The 12,867-nt window shown below is 46.8% G+C and overlaps 1 protein-coding gene across 1 annotated transcript in view; it reads left to right on the forward strand.

Moving 5' to 3' along the window:
* Positions 1-12,867, forward strand: part of LOC147725901 (uncharacterized) — a 290,139-nt gene that overhangs the window by 130,930 nt on the left and 146,342 nt on the right. The gene's annotated exons all lie outside the window — the stretch shown is intronic.

A 12,867-nucleotide genomic window follows, 5' to 3' on the forward strand; every position in this document is an offset into this window, starting at 1 on the left:
GTCAGACCACTATATTATCAACTTCTTTATCAATGAAACGTTGAAACTGAACTCGGTTCAATCCACAAAACCAAAGATTTGAAAAAGAGACCTAAAAAACTCAACCAGACACTCTACCTTCTTCCTGTTACAACCGTCTTCTGCCCCCTGTAGGCTCCTCCGACGTACATGATCTTACCAACCATTACCTCAAATCTATGACCTCGATAATTAATGAGGTAGCCCCCCTGCAACTAATGAGAGTTTCCACCAAAGACTCTAAGCCCTGGTACAATGGTCTTCTCAACAAGGATAGACGCTCTCTCAGATCTCAAGAATGCATCTGGAGATCAGTCCTATCCTCGTATCTTACTAAGGAAAAAGAGAAATACTTATTATAGAAAGATCAAGCGCACGAAAGCTGACTTCTTCAGCCACCAACTAGATCAAGCAAGAAATCGCCCCCCAAAAAACTCTTTGAACTAATCAAAACCCAATCTAAGGATGCTCCACAACGTCCTCAAGATTCAGCCAGCTTGCAACCTAACTGTGAAGAAATCTCTGCCTTCTTCATTCAGAAAACTGACAATGACCTATTACTACACTCCAGACCGCTTATGAACACCTCACTTCCGCCCCCATCCGCACTGCACCAAATCACCTCAAAGCAGCCTGGTCATCATTTGCTACATATACGGAAGAAGCTTTAGGCAAGATTCTGACTACCCTAAAGCCTGCCAATCACCTCACCGATCCTCTCCCTGCAAATTCAGTTAAAGACTTAACCCTGTCTTTTGCCTCTCTGGACCAAAATTGGCAACGGTTCTCTCCAACAAGGCTGCATCCCGGACACCCTCAAAATCAGACCGGTCTCTCCCATACTAAAGAAACCCACAGCCGACCCCACTGACTTAAACAACTATTGTCCCATCTCCAATATCCCAACCTTGGCCATACCTTTGGAAAAATGTGTTCATCTTCAACTGACTAAACATATTGATCACTATGACCTTATTAACAAACACCAATCAGGCTTCAGAGCAGGTCATAGCACCACATCAGCCATGACACACTTAATCGATGATGCGGTACAAAATCTGGATCAGAACGGAGCTTGACTACTCATCCTGCTAGACCTATCCTCAGCCTTTGACACGGTTAAGCATGAGAATCTGATTGATCTTTTAAAACAGAGAATGGAGCTCTAGGGATCAGTGTTAAACTGGTTCACCTCCTTCCTCCATAATTGAACGCAAGTACAAGGTCAACAATACTCTGTCCAATCCCGTACCAGTCACATTGGGGGTCCCACAAGGCTCCTCACTATCGCTGACACCGTTTAACCTTGTCCTGGAACCTCTCACCGAACTGCTACATGCATTTAAAGTACAATATCATATGTACGCTAACGACACACAACTCTATCTCAAGATTCCCTCCCAGGAAGACATCAAAGTACTCAATACAACGCTCAGGAACACCCAGGCTTGGTTGGCAGAAAATCACCTCAAATTGAACACTCAAAAAACCGAATTCCTTCTCATAGCTCCCCCCGCCAAAGTCCCCATTATGCAAGACTTGATTAAACATATTACCGCATTCAACGTTCAACCCAACATTATAGACTCAGATAAATCCTTAGGAATATCTCTTGACAGCAACCTCACTATGCAGAAACACATTAGCAATGCAACAAAGGGAGCAAACATCCAGATTAACACACTGAGAAAGCTGAAACCATTCTTGCCAGCTAATGATTTCAAGCTGGCAGTACAAGCACTAGTTATCCCCCGGGTGGAGTATGGAATTGTTTCTTTGTGTCCCTAACTAAGGCTACAACAGCACCCCTAAGAGTCTCATTAAATGCAGCGGCGAGACTCATCACTGGCTCGAAAAGAAGCTCACATATCTCCCCAGATTTAAAAGCCTTGAATTGGCTCCCGCTTGAAGCCAGAATTCACCGAAAAATAGCATGCATGACGAATAGGGCCTTACACCACAAAGCACCCAGCTACCTCACACAGAAGTTGACGATCTCAGGTGGGGTAAGACCCTCAAGAAGTGCTGAAAATCTGCTACTGAAACCTCAAAGGTTCAACAGGAAGAAAACATATAAAGGATCCTTCTCTGGGATGGCGCCCAGGATATGGAACTCACTTCCCCCAGAAACCAGATTGAACGCCTCGATTTCATTCAAAAAGGAAGTGAAAGCGCTCCTCATAGCGAAACTCACCTACTCATAGACTTTGGAATCGCGGAGACCAATTATTCCCTCACCATTAACCTCTCTTCCACAAGGGGCCACTAGACTGGATAGGCACGCTTTCTGACGGCGAACTAACTCAACGTTATATGTTGTCCTTATAACCTATTTCTTCACTTTGATCCATTTGCTATGTATACTTGATGTGCCTGCATTTATTAGTTTGTATATCCAGCCTGACTTTATGTAAAGCGCTTTGATATCCACAAGGATATTGTTCGTGCTATAGAAGACCTTCAAAATAAAATAAATAAAAATAAAATAAAGGTCCCATCCCTTCTGTAAACCTGTATTCAGATCTGCTCCCCTGCTTGCGGGCCTCCCTCTCATACCCCTGTGGGAATATACGTCCTATTTCAATTGGGTAATTCCCAAAGCAGTGGCAAGTAAATCCTTATTTTTATAAATGCTCACATGCAAATCACATGCTAATTGTAACCAGCACACATTAGTCAAGTCTTCCGGAGAGTGACTTCTTCGCTACCCGCCCTGACGAAAGTCCAGGACCTTTTGCTGGCAGATAGATCAAAGCTGAAACATGTAGGTGCCTTAGGGTCATAGGATGATCACTTCCTCATATCCATATGTACATATTTTTTAACCTTTCCTCACACCCCTTTAAAAAGGATACTTTTAGAGTGTGGAAGGAATTTTATCTTTAAAGTTATGCCCCATACAACCTATCTTCTTAAGTGCTCCATGAAATATGGTTGAGCCCACTCATGAGTTTCAGGAGTTAGGGTGAATCCAATGATTAAGCATGCCACTACTAGGGTGGCTGAGTGTTATATAAAGAAAAGGGTATTTTTCCCATTCCGCCCACAATAGTGGGTTTGCTATCACTAGGTGTACCAGTGGTCCCCCACCTCTATTGTTTCCAAGGAGCCATGTTGGCTCTGGATGGGATAATTGTTTGTTTTGGAGTATACTAAAGGGAGGACGTATCCTCCATCCTCACTGCAGAGGACCTCTTCAGTCTCCATGGACCTCTAACCATGTTTGAAGATATCTAATGCAGCTACAAAACAATCCTCAGAATACTCATCACAGAGCTCATAAAAGTCCAACTCCTAACTTTCATCTTTATTCTGAAGAAAGTGGAAAAGAAAATCAGCCCTCCTATTCCTTCCTTCAGAGATGTGGAACACATCAAACTGGGACTGCAGCAATCTAGTAACCATCCTCTTGATTCTAGGAGTACAAAACTTGCTAGCACCAGTACCAAGAAAAGTAACCAAAGGCTTGTGATCAGTTAAAAGTTTGAAATGCTTTCTCTATAGCTCACAAACAAGCTAGTCCTTCTCTATAACAATACTGAAGTTCGGCATTCTTAAGCAAGCTAGATGCATATGCTATGGTGTTTTCCAGCCAAAGTCATCGAGAAGACCGTCAACAAGCAGATGGCCGCTTTCCTCGAGACGAACGGATCCCTCGACCCCTCACAGTCCGGCTTCCGAGCCAACCACAGCACCGAGACCGCCCTCATCGCCGCCACCGATGACATCCGAGCCCTGATGGACAACGGAGAAACAGCGGCCCTCATCCTCCTAGACCTCTCCGCGGCATTCGACACGGTCTGCCACCGCACCCTAGTACGGCGCCTCAGCAACGTCGGAATCCAGGACAAGGCGCTGGAATGGATCATCTCCTTCCTCGACGGGAGAACACAGAGAGTCCGCCTACCACCGTACAAGTCAGAGGCCACCGAAGTCATCTGCGGCGTCCCCCAAGGATCATCTCTGAGCCCCACCCTCTTCAACGTCTACATGAGCCCCCTCGCGGCCATCGTACGCAAACACAACCTCAGCATAATCTCCTACGCCGACGACACCCAGCTGATCCTCTCCCTGACCAACGACCCCGCCGCCGCCAGAGCCAACCTGCACGAAGGGATGAAAGAGGTAGCCGAGTGGATGACGACCAGCCGCCTGAAACTGAACTCGGACAAGACGGAGGTCCTCATCCTGGGCTCCTCTCCCTCCGCTTGGGACGACTCCTGGTGGCCTCCCGCCCTGGGCACCGCACCCAAACCGACAGACCATGCACGCAACCTGGGCTTCATCCTGGACTCCTCCCTCTCCATGACCAGGCAAGTCAACAAAGTCTCCTCGGCATGCTTCAACATCCTACGCATGCTACGGAAGATCTTCTGGTGGATCCCCACCGAGACCAGGAAGACCGTCACCCAGGCCCTCGTCACCAGCCGACTGGACTACGGCAACGCCCTCTACGCCGGTACCACCGCCAAGCTCCAGAAGAGACTCCAGCGGATCCAGAACGCCTCAGCCAGACTCATCCTCGACATCCCACGAACCAGCCACATCTCCGGACATCTGAGAGACCTTCACTGGCTCCCCGTCAACAAAAGAATCACCTTCCGCCTCCTCACCCACGCACACAAAGCCCTACACGACCAAGGCCCGAGCTACCTCAACAGCCGAGTCAACTTCTACGCTCCCAAACGCCACCTCCGATCAGCCAACCACGCCCTCGCCGCCGTCCCCCGCATCCGAAGAGCGACTACAGGAGGAAGGTCCTTCTCCTACCTGGCCGCCAAGACCTGGAACTCCCTCCCTCCCGACCTGCGCCTGACCCAAGACCACCTCTCCTTCAGGAAGAAGCTGAAGACCTGGCTGTTCGAGCAGTAGCGGCTCCCCCCCCCCCCCAGCGCCTTGAGACCCTACGGGTATGTAGCGCGCTTTATAAGTGTCACTGATTGATTGATTGATTGATTTTCCTTATCACCACAATCTTGCTTCAGTATGGCACCCAATTTCACCTGGCTAGCATCAACACTAATACAGCAGGGCAAATCGGGATAAAAATGTTTAATAGCTTTACTATTACTTAAACTGGATTTGACCTGACTGAGCATACACTCCTCAGACCACTCACACTTGAAGCCCTTTTTGAGCTAAATGCTGATAGGACGCATTATGGTGGCAAAATCATGGCTGAACCTTGAATTATACATGCATAGTCCAAGCAAGGATTTAACTACAGTTTTATGTTTTGGATCAGTAGAATTCACAATAGCTACAATAAGTCCTTGTCTAGGTCTTATTCCTTCTTGAGATATTAAGTGCCCAAGATATTCCATTCCTATACACAAAAACTTGCACTTCTCGGTTTTGAGAACCACCCCATGTTTCTAAAAAATCTCGAGCACATTCCGTTAAACAGCATTGTGAGATTAGGTATTCTTGGCATGGACTAAAACATCATCCTGATACACCAAAACACCCTCAACTCCAGTCAAAAGAATCTGCATCACCCTCTGAAAAATAGACACAACAGATGCCAATACAAATGGTGTGCGACGATAGTGGAATGTCCCTAGAGGAGGGACAAATGCAGTCAAAGGACAAGACTCTGGATCTAATTTTATTTGGTCGTAAGCACTAGCTAAATCAAGTTTGGAGAAGACTTGTGACCCTTTGACACAAGCAAAGAAGTCATTGATTTTGGGTAATGGGTGTGAATCTACTCATATTTCTTTATTTTGTTACCTCAAATCCATACATACATGCAGCTGTCTCTACCTCTTGCGAGACACAACTAAAGGGGATAACCACAAGGAGGACTCAGCAGGATCAATGATTCCTTTGTCACAAAAACTCTTGAGTTCCTTGTTGAGGTCTTCTCTCACACTAAAAGGGACCCCCTAAGTTTGTGCTTACAGTGCAGGACCTTCCTTCACAATGAGCTTGTGTCTGAAACCTCAATCTTACCTAAGCCATCACTAAACACAGTGGAGAATCTCTCCTTCCATTCCACCCCCTCCTCCTGACATGCAACCACCAAGGCCTGTTCCCTGACTCACGGTCTCTGTATCATCTCAAATACACCATGGTGAAACCATCCAAGTATGTTGGGACATTTGACAGCAACATAAATCTTGCCCTTTCTCATTCTCCCTTAAAATTTAAGCAGGACTTCGATAAAACCAAGAAGTTCTATTTTATGCCCTTCGTACGCGACAGGAGAACAATTAGGAGGCATCAATTCTCTGTTGGAGCATGTTTTCTCAAACAACGTTTGAGTGATCATGGTGATCCTGGCGCCGGGATCAACCAAAAGCCTGAGAACCCTGTTCCTAACACTCACCTCTACAATGGGATCTCCACAAGAAGATTGATCACCCTCAACAGGTTTATTCACACAGCTTCGGGAATCTATGTGTTCATCTCTGATCACAGAAATACCTTCAGTGTCTGACTCATCCTCAGACTCCATCACACACACACCACTTTTTTATTTTGAGATTTCTTTTTGAGTCAAACCTTGGCAAAATGTCTTCTCTTTTTGCAGTAGTTGCTCGTGACATTTGCCACAGAACAGTTTCCCCCTTTAGCGTGTGGGGAATTACCACAACGGAAGCACATATTACTGCTGTTGTGACTACTAGTGTTTGCTTTATTCTTAGTGGTAGTGAACCCGCTATTGCTAGTAAAGTTTTACTTAGACTTACTTTCCTCCACCACATTGCAGCATGTCAACTGCTGCAGCTGGTCAGTGGGGCTACGCATATTGCTGGCCACTTATCGGACCCGGTTTTCACTAATATAGCCCATATCTCTATTCGTGCCCCTGCCAGGATGGGTTGGATGGACCATTTTTTGGTCTCTAAGTCGCTGCATGGAGTTACTCCTGCACAGTCCACGGGTCGGTTGACTCGGTTGAAGCGTCCCTGGTATAAATCGGACTGGGATCAATTTGAGGCGGGCCTTTTGGCCACTCGGCCTGATCTACCGGAAGATAGTAATGAGGCATATGGGCTATTTTCCGAATGGATCAGGTGTCCATTAGACAACCTCATTCTTATGAAATGGTCAGGTAGTCGTGAGACCAAATCAAAGGCCATTGGTACAATGTGGACCTTGCTCACATGCGCAAGGGATGCAAGAAGCTGGAGCGGATCTGGAGAAGGGATTTCTGCACTGTAGCTAAGGTCATCTATAGGGCAGCTATTAAAAAATACCATAAAGCCATCTATCGGGCACGAGCACCTTTTCTCTCTAACCAGATCCGCGAAAGTACTAATCCAGCAAAGAGCGTGTTTACCATACTTACCAGTCTGCAATCTCAGAATAATGCTGCTGGGTCCACTATCAACTCTAATCAGCAGTGTGAAGAGCTGGCCACCTTTTTTGTTAAAAAGGTAGAGGATATCTACAGCTCCTTTCCGAATATGCACAGCAATGAGCCGGTGGCACTGTGCTGTCAGCAGCTTAATATTTTCCATTCTTTTCCACCGATTTCGGTGATCAGCTATGATTCCTGTGCGGTAGGATTAAGTCAGGCTCTCCCGCCGACTCTCTTAAACCTGACCAATTCAAGAAGGTATTACCTACCATCTTACCCTCTCTGAATCAGGTTATTAATAATTCCCTTAGTACTGCTATCGTGCCCAGAGTATGGAAACAGGCCAAAGTGATACCTTTGCTTAAAAAGCCGGCTCTTGATCCCACTAAAGCAGAAAACTATCGGCCCATCTCGCTGCTACCTTGGATAGCCAAGATCACTGAGGCGTATGTGAACTCCCTCTTGTCAGACTATCTCACTTGTAATAACATACTGGACCCCTCTCAAAATGGCTTTAGACCCGGCCACAGCACGGAGTCTACGCTTCTGGCTGTGACGGAACACCTCTGGTCGGCCATGGAGGGGGGGGGGGGGCAAACTTCGGCACTGATCCTGTTGAACTTAAGTGCAGCATTTGATACGGTATCACATGACATCCTGCTGCGTCGCCTGGCAGAGGTAGGAATTACGGGTCAGGCCCTGGAATGGCTTGCCTCATTCCTTCATGGGAGGTCTTTCTCAGTATCAGCCCCCCAGTTTATGTCAAGTTTATGTCAAGAGAACACGGCATCAAGCAAGGGGTGCCACAGGCTGTAGCCCTGAGTAGGGGCCTGACCATGGTCTCATATGCTGATGACACTCAGTTAGTGGTGGCACTCTCTAATAACATCGAGCAAGACGCCCTTAAGTTTCAGGGCGATCTTGCGGCAGTGGCCGAGTGGATGACTGCTAACTGCCTCCGACTTATTTCCAACAAGTCGGAGGTTTTGGTGGTCGGCAGAGACCATGGTCTGTGGAGTGACCTCTGGTGGCCAGCTAACCTGGGCACGCCCTCACCCCCCTAGCAAGTGGTTAAGAACCTGGGGTTTTGGTTGGACTCATCTTTAAACTATCAAGTCCAAACCAAAAAAGTGGCAGGTACGTGTTTTGGACTTTTACGGGGGCTTAGGCCGGTGATGGGCCTCTTTGATGCCTCTATACGTCAGGATAGTATCCAAGCTATGGTCCTGTCCAGACTGGATTACTCGTGTTCCCTCTATTTGGGGGCCAATAAAGCAGAGGTTTAGACGCTGCAAAGGGTACAAAATGCTGCAGTCAGAACACTTCTAGGTCTGCGCAAGTTCTGCTCTGTGTCCAGTGCCATTCGCCGCCTCCATTGGCTTCCGGTGGCAAGGCGCATTGAATTCAAGGCTCTGTGTATCTCTTTCAAGGCCTTGAAATTGGCCACCATGCCTATTTTGGCTAATCTCCTCTTACTGTATGTTCCTGTACGTTCCCTCCGGTCAGAGGGTCATCATTTGGTAGTGGTCCCCTGGATCCATAGAGTGCGGGCTGGTGGTCGCTCTTTTCGCGATAGAGCTGTTGCACTCTGGAACACACTACCTGTGCAGATTCGTGGCTTAGAGAACTACCTTGAATTTAGGAAGGCCATCAAGACTCTGCCCTTCCTCACTAACTAGCTGGTGCCACTCTGCCATCTGTCAGTCTTTCCTTCAGCGCTGGGACGCCCATTTGCTGGGGCAGCTGTCGCGCTATATAAAAAACCCTAACATAACATAACATAGCATAACATAACATAACATAACATTAACACTTTCACAAAGCTTTTCATCTAATTCTTTCAAAGAAACCTAAGAAATCTCAATACTTTTAGCTACTTTGATGGTTTCCTCTAAAGACGGATTCTCCTAAGCAAGAAGTTTCTGTCTTACATGTTTGTGTTTCTATTGACATGCAAATTGGTCTCAGATAAGCTGATCAGTGAAACTTTCAAACTGGCAAACAGAAGCTAATCTGCGTAACACAGATATATATGCATCTACATCTTCTCCTTCAACCTGTTTCCTTTAAAAACACCTAAGACTCACATAAAAAGCCTGGGGATCTGGCTAGATTCCTCCCTTGGTTTTCACTATCAGGCTAAAAAGGTAGCTGCAACCTGCTACGGGCTGCTGAGAGTCTTAAAAAAAGTGCTAGACCTCCTGCCATTCGAAGCCAGACGATTGCTGGTCCAGTCGCTGATTTTGTCGCGGCTGGATTATGCAAACGCCGTCTATATGGGAGCTCCAGTCGGCACCATAAAAGTTCTGCAATCTGGCCAGAACTGTGCTGCTCGGCTGCTCATGAAAGTCCCCAAAAGATGCTCAGCGAAAGCCGCACTTCAATATCTCCATTGGCTACCCATCAAGGGAAGGATTATTTTCAAAACAATGTGCTTGGCGCATAAGTCCATCCATGGCGCTGGCCCGCCGATTTTGGATCCCCTCTTTTGTCGCCATCGATCAGTGAGATCTCTGAGATCCAACCAGCGGAACTTGTTGGTAGTCCCCAGGATAAAGCTGGCCCGGATGGGTGGCCGCCGGCTCTCTGTGCATGCAGCTAAAGAATGGAACGCACTCCCAGATGACATCAGGCACGAGTCTAATCATCTCGCTTTCAGGAAGCGTTTAAAGACACACCTGTTTCAATAGTGTCTTCCTGGTCCCTTGGTCTTACAGCGCTGGGATGCTCAAGAGTAGCCATGCGCTATAGAAGAAGGTATTCATTCATTCATTCATTCAATAGAAACCTTCTTTGTCTTTCGCTGTCCGGCAACATCTGTTTGGAAAATGCCACTGTGGGCGTGTTCTTATCTAACCATGCAATGTACATAATGTATCCTCATGCTTACGATCCATTAGTTCCCTCTGTAATACTCTTGCAAGAATGTGCAGATAGACCCCCGCTCTGACCGTATACAAATAAACAATTATTGGTTTATATTCTCCACTGTTTCTATGACTCTTCATTTGGCATGGAAGGTTAAGAGGTGGTCTGCGGTGATAGTTTGGACCAAAGTCTTTCCTGTTGTCTGGGAGTTGAGATCTGGGTGGTGTTAGGAGTGATCTGCCAACTAAAAGGGATAAGGAAATGATCTGACCATGGGAGGGGGTGTGGGTGAGAGACTTCTAGATTGTGGAGATTGGTGAAGAGTGGATCTAAAAGATGTCCTTTGGCATGAGTTGCTTCGGAGTTTTTGAGTTGGAGGTCGAATGCTTTTAATTCCGAAATTATATCTCCGGCAACTTTATCTTTATTATCCTCAAAGTGGAGATTTAAGTCTCCTAGAAGGAGAAAGCTGGAGGTCGATGTGCCAGTGGAGATAGTGGCCTCTAGCAGTGAACTGACGAAATTTACTAAGCTGGCGGGAGGACGACAAATGAGAAATCTGGAAAAGGGTTTTATTGGGATTTATTTGGAGAGAAAAGTGGATATTTTCGCAGTCCTCGATTCCTCCATCTTGTATCCTGCAGGTAAGAGTGTTTTTATAAACAATCGCTAACCCTCCTCCTTTACCCTTAGTTCTATTTTGGTATAGTATGAGGTAGCCTGTAGGTAGCATATTGACGATGTCGGCTTCGGAATGGGGCGTTAGCCACGTTTCCGTAAGGAAAAGGACATCTAATGTCATATCCTGGATAAGCTGATTAATGTCTACGGAGTGTTTAGATGCAGATCTACAATTCAATAATGCTAGGTTGACCGGTTTAGTTGTATGGTGTTTCCCTCTTGTTTCGTCAGAAAGTGGCGGTATGGGGGTGACGGTAGATGCGGTCGAGCGGTATTGAAGGAGATGATCCCTCGAGTATTGTAATCGCTTTCCTCCAGATTTGGGCATAGTGAGTGGCCCTGTGCCCGGCCTGGCCCGGACGGGCCCGGAAGGGCTTGCCTCTGGCGCGCTTCGGCGCGACATCGGCGCGCCCGCTGCGCCCGCCCACTGCGCGGACGAGAAGAGGGCTTCATTCTATGGGGAATGGGCCGAAATCGCCCAGCCACTAGAGCGCTGTCCAGGCCCCTATCTAAGATGGCGTCCGTGGATTGAGTGCCTCGGGGAGAAGTTAACAAGGCAGACCGGGAGCCCTAAAACTGCTTCAGGTCGTGCAATTAGTCTGCACGAGGAAGCGGCTCACTCCGGTTGGAATTACAGGAATAATGGGCAATATTAAAGGTTTTTCAAAATCACAATAAAAACGAAGCAGTGCAATGTTTAAAAAGCGCGAGTGCTGGTAAAACGTTTTTTAGTCAAAACGAGCTTAGCAGGCTGATTAACAGGAGCAGCAATTATTCTGCTACTCGAACTCTAGCCTCCTGGCTTCCGCCTTAGGAGGGTACAATCACTATAGGCAGAGAATGCTAAGACTGTTGAGGACAACGCATTTGCTGCCAATACTTCATTACTGCAGAGTCCTAAATAAAAAACTGATAGCGAATCCAGATGGATGTGGACTGCATGGGCCAGTGGATATGTGTCCAGATGCCCAGTATGAGGTCCTCGCGATCACTGTGGGTCACTGCGGGTGCTGTGGTGTGATTGGCTAAATGTTCCTAACTATATGCGGCATCTGACTTTTATGGAGTTTGGGAATGCGCGTACCCCTTCAGGCTATATGCGTTTTATTGGGGCCGATTTCCTAAAACTATTGTGATGTTGCTGCGCCTATCTGTGGCACTGACCTGTGTTTCCTGTTCATGCGTGCGCCTACCAGCTCTGTGTGCTCCACCTGTGACCTGTCAATCAGTCAGCCTCAGGCCTAGTTTTAGAGCCTCCCTGACCACGTGGTTTGGGAATTGGTTTGACAGAGAGTTCATGAAGGGGGGACTCGATAACAGTGATATGATCTCGTAGCTACGTAAAAATGTATCACGGAATACATAGCCATTAATTCTTTCAAAATTAAGAAGAATGATGCATGAGTCCAACAGTTAAGCAACATTTACCAGAGTAATTGAGATTTTATCCCACTCGAATTGTAGCTCCCTTTATTGTTTGTTCCTTTTTTCTCTACTCTCATCCTTTGACCACCACCACCAGCACCCTCAGCTTAGGTTTCCCTGGCCTCTTCCTAGACACTGCCGCTACTGTGCTGCGCTGCCTCATCACACCATCTCTCCTACCCTAACATGCCAAATCAATGTGCCCTACTTGCTTCTCCATGTCTGACTCACTTTTGATTTCCACTTCAGTTTCCAATTTTTAAGCTTCTGAATTACTGCAGATTTCAGGATCCTCTTGGACAAGAGTGATATAGTAATGATAAGTGTTTTTTCCTCTATTCCTTCCCCTTATTTTAATTTTTATTCTCAATCACTCTGTTTTCCTCCAGACCTTTTCAATTTCCCTTCAGTGCTACCTACCCCATAGTTTACAGTTGGAATAAATTGCATATAAATTCGCCCAGAGTGAATTTATTGATGGTTTGGGGTACCAGAGAACTGAGTTTTGCATCTGAGAAGCACAGAAGTTCCCTGCAGGCCAGATCAAGGATGCTCTTCTTCCTAAA

The sequence above is a fragment of the Lissotriton vulgaris genome, chromosome 3_1, assembly GCF_964263255.1.
Source record: "Lissotriton vulgaris chromosome 3_1, aLisVul1.2, whole genome shotgun sequence".
NCBI classification, from domain to species: domain Eukaryota; kingdom Metazoa; phylum Chordata; class Amphibia; order Caudata; family Salamandridae; genus Lissotriton; species Lissotriton vulgaris.